The sequence below is a fragment of the Ixodes scapularis genome, unplaced genomic scaffold, assembly GCF_016920785.2.
Source record: "Ixodes scapularis isolate PalLabHiFi unplaced genomic scaffold, ASM1692078v2 PGA_scaffold10__122_contigs__length_95168666, whole genome shotgun sequence".
Taxonomy (NCBI): domain Eukaryota; kingdom Metazoa; phylum Arthropoda; class Arachnida; order Ixodida; family Ixodidae; genus Ixodes; species Ixodes scapularis.
The window spans coordinates 16,654,450-16,667,005 of NW_024609836.1; the positions used below are offsets into that span (position 1 = coordinate 16,654,450).

Consider the following 12,556-nt stretch of genomic DNA (forward strand, 5'->3'; position numbering starts at 1 on the left):
GATCTAATCAGCATCTCGTTTTTTTGTTGTTTTTTTGTACAGATGATGAGAATGTAGTTTGCGCCTTAACCAATGTCTTTGTTTCTTCGAAAACTATGGGGGATAGTCACTTTTACGGCATACCTTCTTTTGTGTATACAATTGTATGCTTCCCTGAACAATGGTATAAAGTTGATGATTCAACACTCGGATCATCTAAGATACTGGTCTAGTCATGGTCCCGAAGATACTGGTGTAAGAGATTGTAATGACCGTTTGAGTAGAAATATCATGGTTGCGAATCAAAAATGACCTTTTCAAGTGGGAACAGGATATAATAAACGCTGGATGATAGTAATCCTCCCCAGATATCAGCAATTTGACGAGACCGATATCAACAACAGAGACAACCAGAGCGATGTCAAGTATGTTTCCACAGCAATTACGGAAATCCTTACGTTGTTCAAAACCACTGAAATGAACGAGGTCTAAGTAACAAACTAGTTTCATCCTTGTGTTTTGTACTAGTAATAAAGATGCCAGACCCCCAACCGCAACCAGTAACGTTGACATCGCCATATATGTGCACTCGAAATTGGGAGAATTCAATTCTTTCTTCCAGGGAGTTAATATGTTGACAGAACAGAATGTGATCAAACATCGGCGGAAAGTAGCAATAATTCCTAATGAGAACATTGCTACCGTTGGTAGACAGTACTTCTAACCTCAAGCTCTCAGGATAACACTCCACATCACTCCTCCTATGAACTTTCAGACTCCCGAAGCGCTTTTCGGCTTTCTGATAATCTTGATCACGTCTCAAAATTTCATATTTGGGAGGAAAGTAATGAGAGCGAGAGATTTCCTCGGTTAGCCAAGTTTCGGTTAGGCATATTATCGTATACGTGCTTGATAGGGCCTCAGAAGAAAAAAAAATCGCCTTTTTTAGTTCTTGAACTACACACGTTCTAATACTAAACCGTACACTTGTCATGCGGCCTATTCTTTTCTCCACAACAATCCGAAACTGCCTAAAAAGACTGCCAGTAGGCCACCCATTCGCATCCTTAATCTTGTCTAAATCGTCCCACTCAACAGCGATGTGAAACGATGCGTTATAGAGATCTTTTAAAGACTGTGCTGAGCATTTCTGTGATATGGTAAACAGCTGTTGAAGGGTGAAGCCGAGACACACCACGGAGGGCGTGGTACAGACGTCAGCTTATTATCAGTGTTCGTGCCTGTGGCCGGCTTGAATTTCGTTTCTTTTGAAAGAATCCGTTCTTGTCACCAGCGGTCGAGGCAACCAAGGGTTTCTAATGCTCCAGAGTTCCAATTTGCGCGTGCACGGTTCCAATTTGGTCTCGATCGTGCATGCACCGTTGTTTGCATATATCTGCACCAGCCGTAGTACTTTGAATCGCTGTCACACAACTTGTAAGTCCAGGTTCTGCATTTGACGATGCCGAGCAATACGGTTTGGTTACACCTGTCGAAGTACTTTGAATCGCTGACAGATGCCTTTCAAATGCAGCTTCAGAATTCGAGGAAGGAGAGCGAGGAGGCGCAGTTCTTAAGGACCCTACGAAGTTGCTCCGCATTACGGGCTCCGCATTACGCGCATTACGGGGCAGAGATAAAGGCACTTTTGCCTTTATCTCTGCCTCCCATGCGGAAAATATCCGCAAAACAAATAAAGAAAAAAAAAAAAAACTGCAACAATTCATTGTCTTCTTGCAGAGCCGGTGTTTCTGCTGAGGCCTTGAAAATCTTCTGACAAGGCTGAAAAATTATTGGTCCTAGCTCTACCCGATGTGCACGTTATTTTTTCCTGCTTATAAGGCTGTACGTCCCCTTCAACACTTGGCTCCATACTGCTGCTCAGGTCGACGATGCCAAAACTTATCGAATCGGGACCTGGCCTTGTAGATGCTGACTCCGTTCTCAACGAGAATTTCCTAATCTGCAGCGGCTATGTCCCCAAACTTGCAGTGGAACCAGCGGTTACAGATACCGGAACACGTAATACTGACACATGTTGGTGGTGAACAACTTTTATTTGCAACCAGCAGTTGGCGGTAGCCCCTCCACACGCAGGTGGTGGTGACTACGCGCCACGCGGTACGACCCCCTCGGCTATTCCCCTCCCACCAGCCCTCGGCCCCGGGCGCGCCCCTTTTCTATCCGGGGCCGAGAGGGGGAGCCCATCGGACCACCGCGAGCTCCCTCACCTCCCCCATCATCCCTTGCCCGTTGCCTATCTAGAGCGGTTGTGATCAGCCGGACGGCCCTACGCTGAACCTCTAATTCACAGCTCCGCGACGCGTCTTCGAACTGCGGGGGAATCGTCGTCTTCTCGCTTGCCTCTCTTGGGTTGAGTTCACAGTCCCACAACAGGTGCGACGCGGTGGCCCTCGCCCTCTTGCAAAGTCCACGCGTGTCGTCCGCGTAAAGTCCTGGATATATGTGTTTAGCTAGCACCGGTGTTAATAGTGACCCTGTCTGTAATTGTCTAAAAATCACAGCCTCCTCACGTTTTAGCTCGCAATGAAGGGGAGGTAGAACTCTCCTTCCTAACCTATACCACTTCACTATTTCGTTATACGTAGTCATGCGGTCCTTCATACTAAACCACTCTCCACCACTTGAGACTGTCCCGTTTGTCGCCGCCCGGTTGGCGAGTCCTCGCGCTGCGACGTTGGCCGTCTCGTTGTGGTTGGGATTACCGTTCACCGACACTTCACTGCCCATGTGGGCCGGGATCCACTTGATCACCACTGCACCATCACGATTACGTCCTGTCGTTGTGGCCGCTCGCAAAATGCGAGCCGCCGCACCACACACCCTACCCTTTGCAAAACTATGCACTGCTGTCGTGGAATTATTGATCACCGTGTCGCAGCCTGGGTCGACCACAGCTAGAGCTATGGCCACTTCTTCCGCCTGATGCGAGTTGCGAACTCGGGTGCTGGCTGCAGCTCTGGTCGCTCCATTCGATGCGTTCACCACCACCGCCGTGTAGGCCTCTCCTTGGTCCTGGTATTCCGCCGCATCTACGTACACGGCTCTCTCGTCCTGCGCGTAGCTGTCCACAATGGCTCTCGCCCGCGCCGCGCGTCTCCCCGTGTCGTGTATGGGGTTCATGTTTCGCGGTATCGGGTACACCTGGAGTCTTGTCATCATTTGGCTCGGTATTGGCACCGTGTCCCCCGATGCGACGCCGCTGGGATTGACGCCCAGGTCTTGTAAAATCTTCCTCCCAGTTCTCGTGCTAGAGAGCCGCTCGAGGTGCGCCGTTCTTTGAGCTTCTGCTATTTCTTCTAGGGTGTTGTGCACCCCTTATTTCGAGAAGCCTCTGCGTGCTAACGTTGCCCGGTAGTCCGAGAGCTATCTTGTAAACCTTGCGAATGAGAGCGTCTATCTTGTTTCGTTCGGCAGGCGTCCATTTGTGAAAGGCAGCCACATATGCGATGTGGCTGATCGCAAAGGACTGCACGAGTCTGATCATGCTTTCTTCCTTCATACCGGCTTTGCGGTTGGAGAATCGTCTTAGCAACTTGGTGGTAGACATGACCTTATCGTTGAGCTTGGTGATCGTCGCCCCGTTCACCCTGTTCCTCTCGAAGAGCATTCCCAACACCCTGATCCTGTCAACCTCCGGGACCTTCTGTTCCCCTCTGGTTCGGATCGTGATATTTGGTCGTTCCACCATAATCGGTGCGTCTTTTCTCCGCCTTCCTACCCTCTTGGGGGGGATAAGTAACAGCTCTGACTTCGCTGGAGAGCACACAAGTCCTGACCCTTCGAGGTGATCCTCAATTGCCAATACGACTTCTTGCAGCCGATCCTCTATGTGTCCATCACTGCCCTTGCTGACCCATAGCGTGATGTCGTCAGCGTAAATGGTGTGTCTGACGTCTCTAACTTCCTGTAGCCGCTGAGCCACTCCTATCATGACCAAGTTAAAGAGCAGGGGGAGATTACAGACCCTTGTGGGGTACCGACACTTCCTAGCTCTTTCTCGTCTAGTTCTACGTCGCCCGCACACAGTCTAGTGGTTCTTCCCGTTAAGAAGTCTCTAATGTAGTTGTAGGACAGCCTCCCCATGTCCAATTTAGTAACCTGGGCAAGAATGGCACAGTGTTCTACCTTGTCGAAGGCACTCTGTAAATCTAGCCCTAGAATGGCCTTATTGTCTCTGGTACTTAGCGGTACGTCTACGATTTCGTGTTTTAACTGGATCATCGCATCCTGCGTTCCCAACTTTTTCCGAAAGCCAATGATAGAGTCTGGGTACAAGCCCGAGTCTTCCAGTATTGCTGCCACCTGCTAAGCAGTACGTGTTCGAGCAGCTTGCCCACGCACGAGGTAAGCGAGATCGGTCGCAGGTTCTCCACGCTAGGTGGCTTGCCTGGCTTAGGGATCAAGATCGTCTTGGCCGTTTTCCATTGCTTAGGCAACGTGCCTTCTCTTCAGCACTTGTTGAAGTATTTTCTCATGTGCTTAATTGCATCATCCCTTAAGTTCTTGATCGCCTTGTTGGTGATGCGGTCCGGGCCTGCGGCCGACCTGCCGTTGAGCCTTTGCATAGCCGCTCTCACCTCCCACTGCTCGATGTCTCTATCCACGATCGCGTTGTCATTACCGGTATACTCCGGATGTACTATGCTGGGGGTAGACGGAAGGTATCTCTCGTTTAGTCGCTTCTTAACCTCTGCTTCTCCCGCCCTGCTCATGGCTTCGTGCATTATTCTGGCTAACTTGTTGCCCTGGCTGCTCTTGGTGTTGGATTCATCAAGTAGATGCCGGAGCAAGTTCCAGCTTTTGCCTTTGCTCATCTGACCGTCGGCTTCGTTACATACCTCGTTCCACTGTTGAGTACAGAGAACCTTACAGTGAGCTTTGATGCGTCGATTAAGTGCCGCCACCTTCCTCCTTAGCTTCCTGTTTGTACGTCGCCCTGACCATCTGGCCTTAATTGACTGTTTGGCTTCCAGCAAATGTGCTAATTTACTGTCTACCCTCTCTATGTGTTCTTCCGCCTCGACCTCCTTGGTTGTCACCTCTATCGTCCTGTTGACACAGTCGGTCCACTGATCAATGTCCGTAATCTCGGATTGCCAACTACCCAGCGCTTCCCGAAAGGCGTCCCAGTTAGTGATTCTATGTTTTCTCCTTTCCGTCTGACTGCCGGGTCTCGTTATCGGGATTGTCGCCTCGACTATAAAGTGGTCGCTCCCTAAGTCTTGGCCTGTGTTACGCCACCCTACCGCTCCTGTTCGCCCTATCCCCCTGAAGAAAGTGAGATCTGGAGTAGTGTCCCGGGTAACCGATGATCCCGTCCGTGTGGGGTATGCAGGATCCGTGATGAGGCTGAGCCCCGCTTCCAATGCGTCCTGTAGCAGTTCTCTTCCCTTAATATTCGTTCTACTGTATCCCCACGCCTGGTTAGCCGCGTTAAAGTCGCCACAGATCATTAACTTATTATCCCCCGCCAGCCTGCATGCTCTGTGAAAGAGCTCTTTGAATCTTCGGTGATGATGATCCGGTTTACTATACACGTTGACTAAGAAGACACTCTCCTTTTGTCTCTTCTTCCCCACTATAACCTCCACCGTGCAGTGTTCAATAGTGCTTTTACCCATTACCTCGTGCTCTATGAATGTGATGCCTTTGCGTACGAATATACACACTCCCCTGCCCTTCCCCTTGGGCAGCTCGCAGGCATCCGATGGCTTGTTGAACGCTCGGTAGCCTGTGAGCTTTGGTGTCTCTGTGGCATTGGATTCCTGCAACATGATCACATCCGGTTTCCTGTCCACCGTCTTTAGGTGTTGGTGTAACACTGCTTTCTTCCTTGCATATCCGTTGCAGTTCCAGTGCCAGACTACTAAGTCCTTCACTGGCGAGGTGGTTGTTGCTGCGCCATGTGTCCCATCCATGATTGCTGAAGTGTAGCTACGATCCTGGCTTACATACTCTGCATCTGCGTCTGTATTTGGGCTTGTACTTGTAGTATCATCTGAGCCACGTTCTTCTCAATTTGTGCCACATTCTTCTCGAGCGATGTGAGTCGTTCCTCTACCTTCTCCAACCTTTCCCCGCGTCGATCTAGAGTCTTCCGTTTTAGAGCGCAGCTCTTAGGGGCCCGTTCCCGGCTTGAGCGGCGTCGCCGTCGGCGTCGGCGTAACCAAGGTCATCCCAAGGTCACGTGGCCCCCAAGGTCATCCCAAGGTCACGTGACCCCCAAGGTCACGTGACACCTAAAGTCACGTGACACCCAAAGTCACGTGACCCCCCGAGGTCACGTGACACCCCCAGGTCACGTGACCACCCCCAGGGTCACGTGACCCCAGCCGAGGTCACGTGACCTCCCCGATGACGTCATCGATGACGTCACCGGCATCCGCATCGTCATCGTCATCATCACAGATGACGTCATCGGAGTCCGCACCGTCATCGTCACTGATGACGTCATCAGTGACGTCACTGATGACATCATCGGCATGGTCACGTGACTTCCCAAGGTCACGTGACCCCCCCCCCCAGGTCACTTCACCCCCCAGTACCCTTCCCTCCTCCTCCTCAAGAGCTGCGCTCTAATTCGGTGTTACAGGGAGTTGTAAACGGCTTTCACTTTTTTTAAGGCTTTCGATGGCCCTCCTCTTCGGGGCCGGCTCCGCCGCTCTGTCTGTCCTGGGACCGACCTCTATTTCTGAATCCTCCTCGATCATGATTTCGTTAGTCTTCGCTGCCTGCGCCGGAGACGCCTGCTCTTCCTTGTTTTTAACCAAGGCCGCTAGCTTTTCGTTAATTTTCTTTATTATGTTATCCTGCTCTAGGATCTTCTTTCTTAGTTTCTCGTTCTCATCCCTTAGGGCCTTTATGGCCGCCGAGTCTTCCTGTCTGTTTTTGTCGTGCTGGCTATCTGCGTTAGATTGTCTGCCCCCTAGCTTAGGGGTCCTAATTGTGTCGGCCCAAGAGGTTTCTCCTCTCGGCCGCGAAGCTTCTCTTCGTCGGCTGATACTTCTGCCTCTTCTCTCCATGATATCCACTCGACGCTGACTGTCCGCCCTCCTTCGAGATGTACTATTAGTCCTCTCGATAGCACGCGGTCCCAGCACCGGGAAGTCTCCTGCTGTTATTCGGCGCTCCGAAGCGTTCGTTTTCTTTTCCCATTGGCGACACTTAACCACATACGGCTGCTTGTACTTGTTCTTGCAATTCCACTGTCCAGTCGGATGAGGTCCCCCGCAAAGCTCACATTTTGGCTGGCATGCGAGCTCGTGCCCCTCCTCCGGGTCTACCTTCCCACAGCCAAAGCAGAACCTGTTGCCTGGGTTAGGGCAGACGTCCCTTCTGTGTCCTAGTTTACCACACGCCCTACAGACGTCGAAATGTTTGCGATATAGCCCGCATTTCATCAACACTATTCCGTACTTGATGTAGTGCGGTACCTTGTTACCAGCGAAGAGCACTATCACTGCGGTGGAGTCTCCGATCCGGAGTGCCTCTACGGCCGTAGGATTGTACTTATTTACGATATTTAGGGTAATGTCCTCGGCCGTTTCTTCGATGTTTATGCCTCTCACAACTCCCTTAACTGTACCGTCAGGCGCCGTTCTATAAGCGCTGACCTCGTACGTCTTGCCTCCCTCTTCGATTGTCGTCATTCTAGCGTACCGCGTAGCTCGCTGCTCGTCTGGAGTACTGACCACGATGATGTTCTGCTGGGCATTTATGCCGACCGTGTCCTCGCTTGCCTCCTCTCTGGTGACCTTCGCCGCCCTTGTAATCGCCGTCATGGCGGCCGGGCCCCCCATCTTTGCAACGTTAAGTCCGCCACGCGGTCTGACTACGATCTTGATGTCCTCCTTCGGCATACTAACTGGCATCCTTGCCCCCTTAGTGATTGCCGACGTAATTTTCTTGACGTAGTTAACCCTAGTTCTGGGTCTAGATTGGCGTTGAGTTGCATCGGACTCACCGCCGGACGTGTCGTTCACGATCTCCTTGATTCTCTTGCCCGAGACTTTCCATCCCTCGGTGTCAACCGGAGAGATTCGTTCCCCGGGTACCTCGACGAACATACGCCCGTCCACGTTGCCGATTCTAGGCGCCGTCTGCTGCGTCTCCTCTGGCGTTGCGGTGGCCGGTTGTTCGACCAGCATCTCGAACATGGCTGCCTTCGGGTTAGGCCTAGTGGCCGGCACCGATGGCCGTGCTCGACCTAGGCCTACTTTAGGCTTAGCGGGGTGCCCCCCGCCGCCCCGGGTGAAAGGTCCACGAATTCGGGAAACTTCACGTACCACTTGGGAAAGTCCGGTGTCCTTCGAAAGTCCACACCTTCGCGCACACGTGAGAACTAAAATCCGGGTGAAATTGATTAATTGGCACCGCGTAAATTGGCTTTAACTAAGGAGCCGATGTGGAAACGCGTCCGCTCCTCTCGGCGACCGCAGCGCCCTCCCTGTAGGACCATGTTGATAAAAGTAAGCGTTGACAGGAAACAATAACCCGAAAAAGATTTGCTGTTTCTTATTTCCATTTGATGCACTGAGTTCTGCTACAGTCGATTTTTTTTTTCAACTTTGACACATTAATAACACATTCGGCATGAAAGATAAATCACTGGGAGTGAAAATGAACTGAGCTTAATTGCCGCAATACAATTAGCAGGTGTATAAACAGCACAGGATATTAAATGTCTTAACAGAGCCTATGTTCCTGGTGCGTTGTTAATAAATTTCCTCTACCCCCCCCCCTCCCCTCCACCCCCCCCCCCCCCCCCGCGCGTCCCGCATTTTGCTAGCAGGAAGGTGGTCACCCTAGGCAGAGCTGTGCATGTATCGGATGAAAAGCTTACGTAGCTTTCGGGGTATCACGCTCCGGAATGCTGAACCATCCGGACCGTCGTCGGCCTGGGGGATGTAGCGCAGCAGGAGGCCGTCGTTGCTCATCAAGTAGGAGTCGAACTCCGTGTCACTTGGGCGGTCGACTGGACCGGACGCTGCCAGCCAGGCAGTCACTTCTTGGCAAAACCCATCGTCGTGCTGGGCCTTAAGATCCTCTCTTGAGACCAATGTAGCCCACCGTGAGCCGTGTGGTCCCTGTGTTGTATTAAGGACTGCGACCAGACCTGGGGATTCCTGCACGTGATTGTCAGGAAGGGGGGCGCGGGAAAGTGCATCAGCAATTTGGTTTGTAGCACCCGGCCTGTATACAATAGTGTAATCGTGTTGTTGCAGCGTAAGCGCCCAACCAGCGAGGCGACCAGCGGGGTTCTGAAGTCTTTTCAGCCATGACAACGCTAAGTGATCACATTGAATTTAGAATGTTGCGCCATCCAAATACATGTCAAATTGCTTAACGCATACACTATGGCTAAGCATTCCCTTTCTGCAACACTGTAGTTACGCTGTGCGGAATTGAGGGTCTGACTTGCGAAAGCAACCGGGCCGAAGTATACCATCATATTCCTGCAGTAAAACAGCTCCGACACCACAATCGCTTGCATCTGTCTGCAAAACGAATGGTTGGTATAGGTCGGGAAGATGCAGACACGCGTTCTCTGTCACTGCCTTTGATAACGCTGCGAACGCACTTTGTTGTTGTTCGCTCCAACACCATTTGACGCCTTTTCGAATGAGGTGATTAAGCGGCTGAGAAATCTCGGAGCAGTAAGGAACGAAATCCCTATAGAATGCAATCATTCCGAGATATCGCTGTAAACTTTTCACGTCATGGGGGTACTCGGTTAGTGCGCGGGTACTCAGTTAGTGGGCGCAGTTTTTCTTCGTTGGGACCGAACGTGCCGCTATCGACAACAAATCCGAGGAGGTTAATTTTGGGCTCGGCCATTTGAACTTTCCCCGGATTGATTGTTAGGCCCGCGTTCCGCATCCGCTCAAGCACGATAGTCAAGTGTTCAAGATGCTCCTCGAATGTACCCGAGAAAACAGCAACGTCATCCATGTATGCCATCGCGAATTCGTACTTTGCGTTTCCGAGCACAACGTCCATCAGACGTTGAAACCTCGCTGGCGAGTTCGACAAGCCAAAAGGCAAGCGGGTGAACTCGTACAGCCCTCTGTGGCAAATGAAAGCGGTTTTCTGCACGTCTAACGGATGCACCTCGATCTGAAGGAATCCGCGGCTGCAATCCAATGTGGTGAACACCGTCGCGTTACCGAGCGCGTACATTATAGAGGAAATGCTAATAAAAGGGTAGCTGTCCCGTACAGACACTTCGTTCAGCCGTCTGTAATCTACGCAAAGTCTGGCAGTACCATCTTTTTTCGGAGCGAGAACGACAGGAAATGCCCAAGGGCCCTTTGACTCACGTACTGCGCCGGTGTCCAGCATCTCCTGAAGGGCCACGTCCAGGAGTACTCTTTTGTGCAAGCTGATGGGGCGTGGATTGCACCTCCAAGGCGGTGCGTTACCGGTTTCAATCCGATGCAGCAGGATGTCTGTATTTCCTGGTCGCTCCGTGAACATGGGAGAGAACGGCCGCAGGACGTCCTCCAGCTGTCTCTTCTGGAGGTCAGTGCCCGGACACTTCTGTAGGGTATCCGAGATTTCGGATGGTAGGGCAGCTGCAGGCGTTGTGAAGTGGGCTGGGAGGGTTGGGCCAGCGATGCAGTTCTCTCGTCTGGTCGACGGAGTCAGGTCCGCCTGGTTTCCCAGACGATAGCCGCCACCAGTGAAGTCGAGCGTCATGCTTACGCCTGCGATAAAATCTCGGCCCAAGATCACGGGTACAGCGAGTCCCGGGAGATACAGAAAGCGCCGACACCATTTCTTCATATTAAATGAAATTTTAAGCCTTACGGCTCCGTCCGCCGATATTGTTGACCCGGAGGCTAACTGCAGACGTGTGTCTGCCAAACGAATGGTTATTTTTTTTAATTTTTGCATAGTTCATAGCATACATGGGTAAATTACTTTCAAGATGTAATTTAATTAAAATTACAATTACTTTGCTTCAGAAGTAGTTTAACTACAGTTAGAATTACTACTGAGTGAAAAGTAATTGATTAGAATTACAAATTACTTTAAAAAGTAGTGCAATTACTTGACAATTACTTATTTCTGAGAGCGACCCGACTTGGGCCATATAACTTTAAACGAGTTGTATAGAACGCAACATAAAGTATTTGTTCATTTCTTGTCCCCATATTTGAGGAGGCTTAAGCATCGCTGCATAAATGCCCCGTATTGCACTTTCCGTTTTATGAATGTTTTTGAATTCATGATAGAACTTGCAAAAATGTTCCAAAAGCCGGGTGAATTCATGATTGAAAAGGTTTACTCCGACTTAACATAACAAATTAATAACAAAAGGTACAGACGTTTCGCCACCTATGCAGGTGGCATCTTCAGTATACAATGACACAAATGAGGTGAGGTCGACCAGTCTACTTATCACACACGTCCCCGTAAACGTCCGGCAGGGGGCCACAGTTGGTGTTGCACACCGATGAGTCACGGCGAATGAACCAGGACTCGACGAATTTTCTTTGCCCCCACCTTTGTTCTCGGGCCAGCGTCGTCGCATTGTCCAGGTCTAAACTGTGTCCTGTCGTCCAGCAGTGTTCGACAAGTTCCGTCTTGGACCGCGTGGCATGGGTGGAGTTGGCAACGTCCCTTTTGTGTTCTTTCAATCTCGTTGCCCCCTTTCTGCCCGTTTTGAAACGGGCAGAAAGCGGGCTTGGCAACGTCCCCTTTGTGTTCTTTCAATCTCGTTGCCCTCTTTCTGCTCGTTTTGAAACGGGCAGAAAGTGGGCAACGAGATTGAAAGAACACAAAAGGGACGTTGCCAAGGCCACCCATGCCACGCGGTCCAAGACGGAACTTGTCGAACACTGCTAGACGACAGGACACAGTTTCGACCTGGACAATGCGACGACGCTGGCCCGAGAACAAAGGGGGGGGGGGGGCAAAGAAAATTCGTCGAGTCCTGGTTCATTCGCCGTGACTCATCGGTGTGCAACACCAACCGTGGCCCCCTGCCGGACGTTTACGGGGACGTGTGTGATAAGTAGACTGGTCGACCTCACCTGATTTGTGTCATTGTATACTGAAGATGCCACCTGCATAGGTGGCCTTTTGTTATTAATTTTTTTATGTTAAGTCGGAGTAAACCTTTTCAATCATGATAGAACTTGTCAGTTTAAGGCAATGAAGAACTACTTGCTTATATTTTTTATAAATAATAAATTAGTTCATACGCTAGAAGACGCATGATCGCTAAAGAAAAAAAATGGGTTGACAGTTTTCTTAGCCCGGCAAATAAAAATGCGACAATTAGTCATGTTATATTCTACAAGTGTTACTATAAAACTAAAATCCACACGCGCTAAGACGGCCACATTCACATCCAAACGTCATAGTATTGTAAATTATTTACATTGAGTTGAAATTATAATCGCTCAGAAAAATATAAGAACCGAATAGAGGCTCCCGAATCATTGGTTACAATATTCACATGTGCGAGGTTAGTTTCCAAAATGCTTATGCAAAAATATACGAAGTAAACCAGCAGGAAATAAACTCGAAAAAGTTACAAAGATTC

The 12,556-nt window shown here is 50.4% G+C and overlaps 1 pseudogene; it reads right to left on the reverse strand.

Moving 5' to 3' along the window:
• Window positions 1-2,359: 2,359 nt before the first annotated feature.
• LOC120841650 lies at window positions 2,360-8,159 on the reverse strand (annotated as a pseudogene).
• Window positions 8,160-12,556: the final 4,397 nt, after the last annotated feature.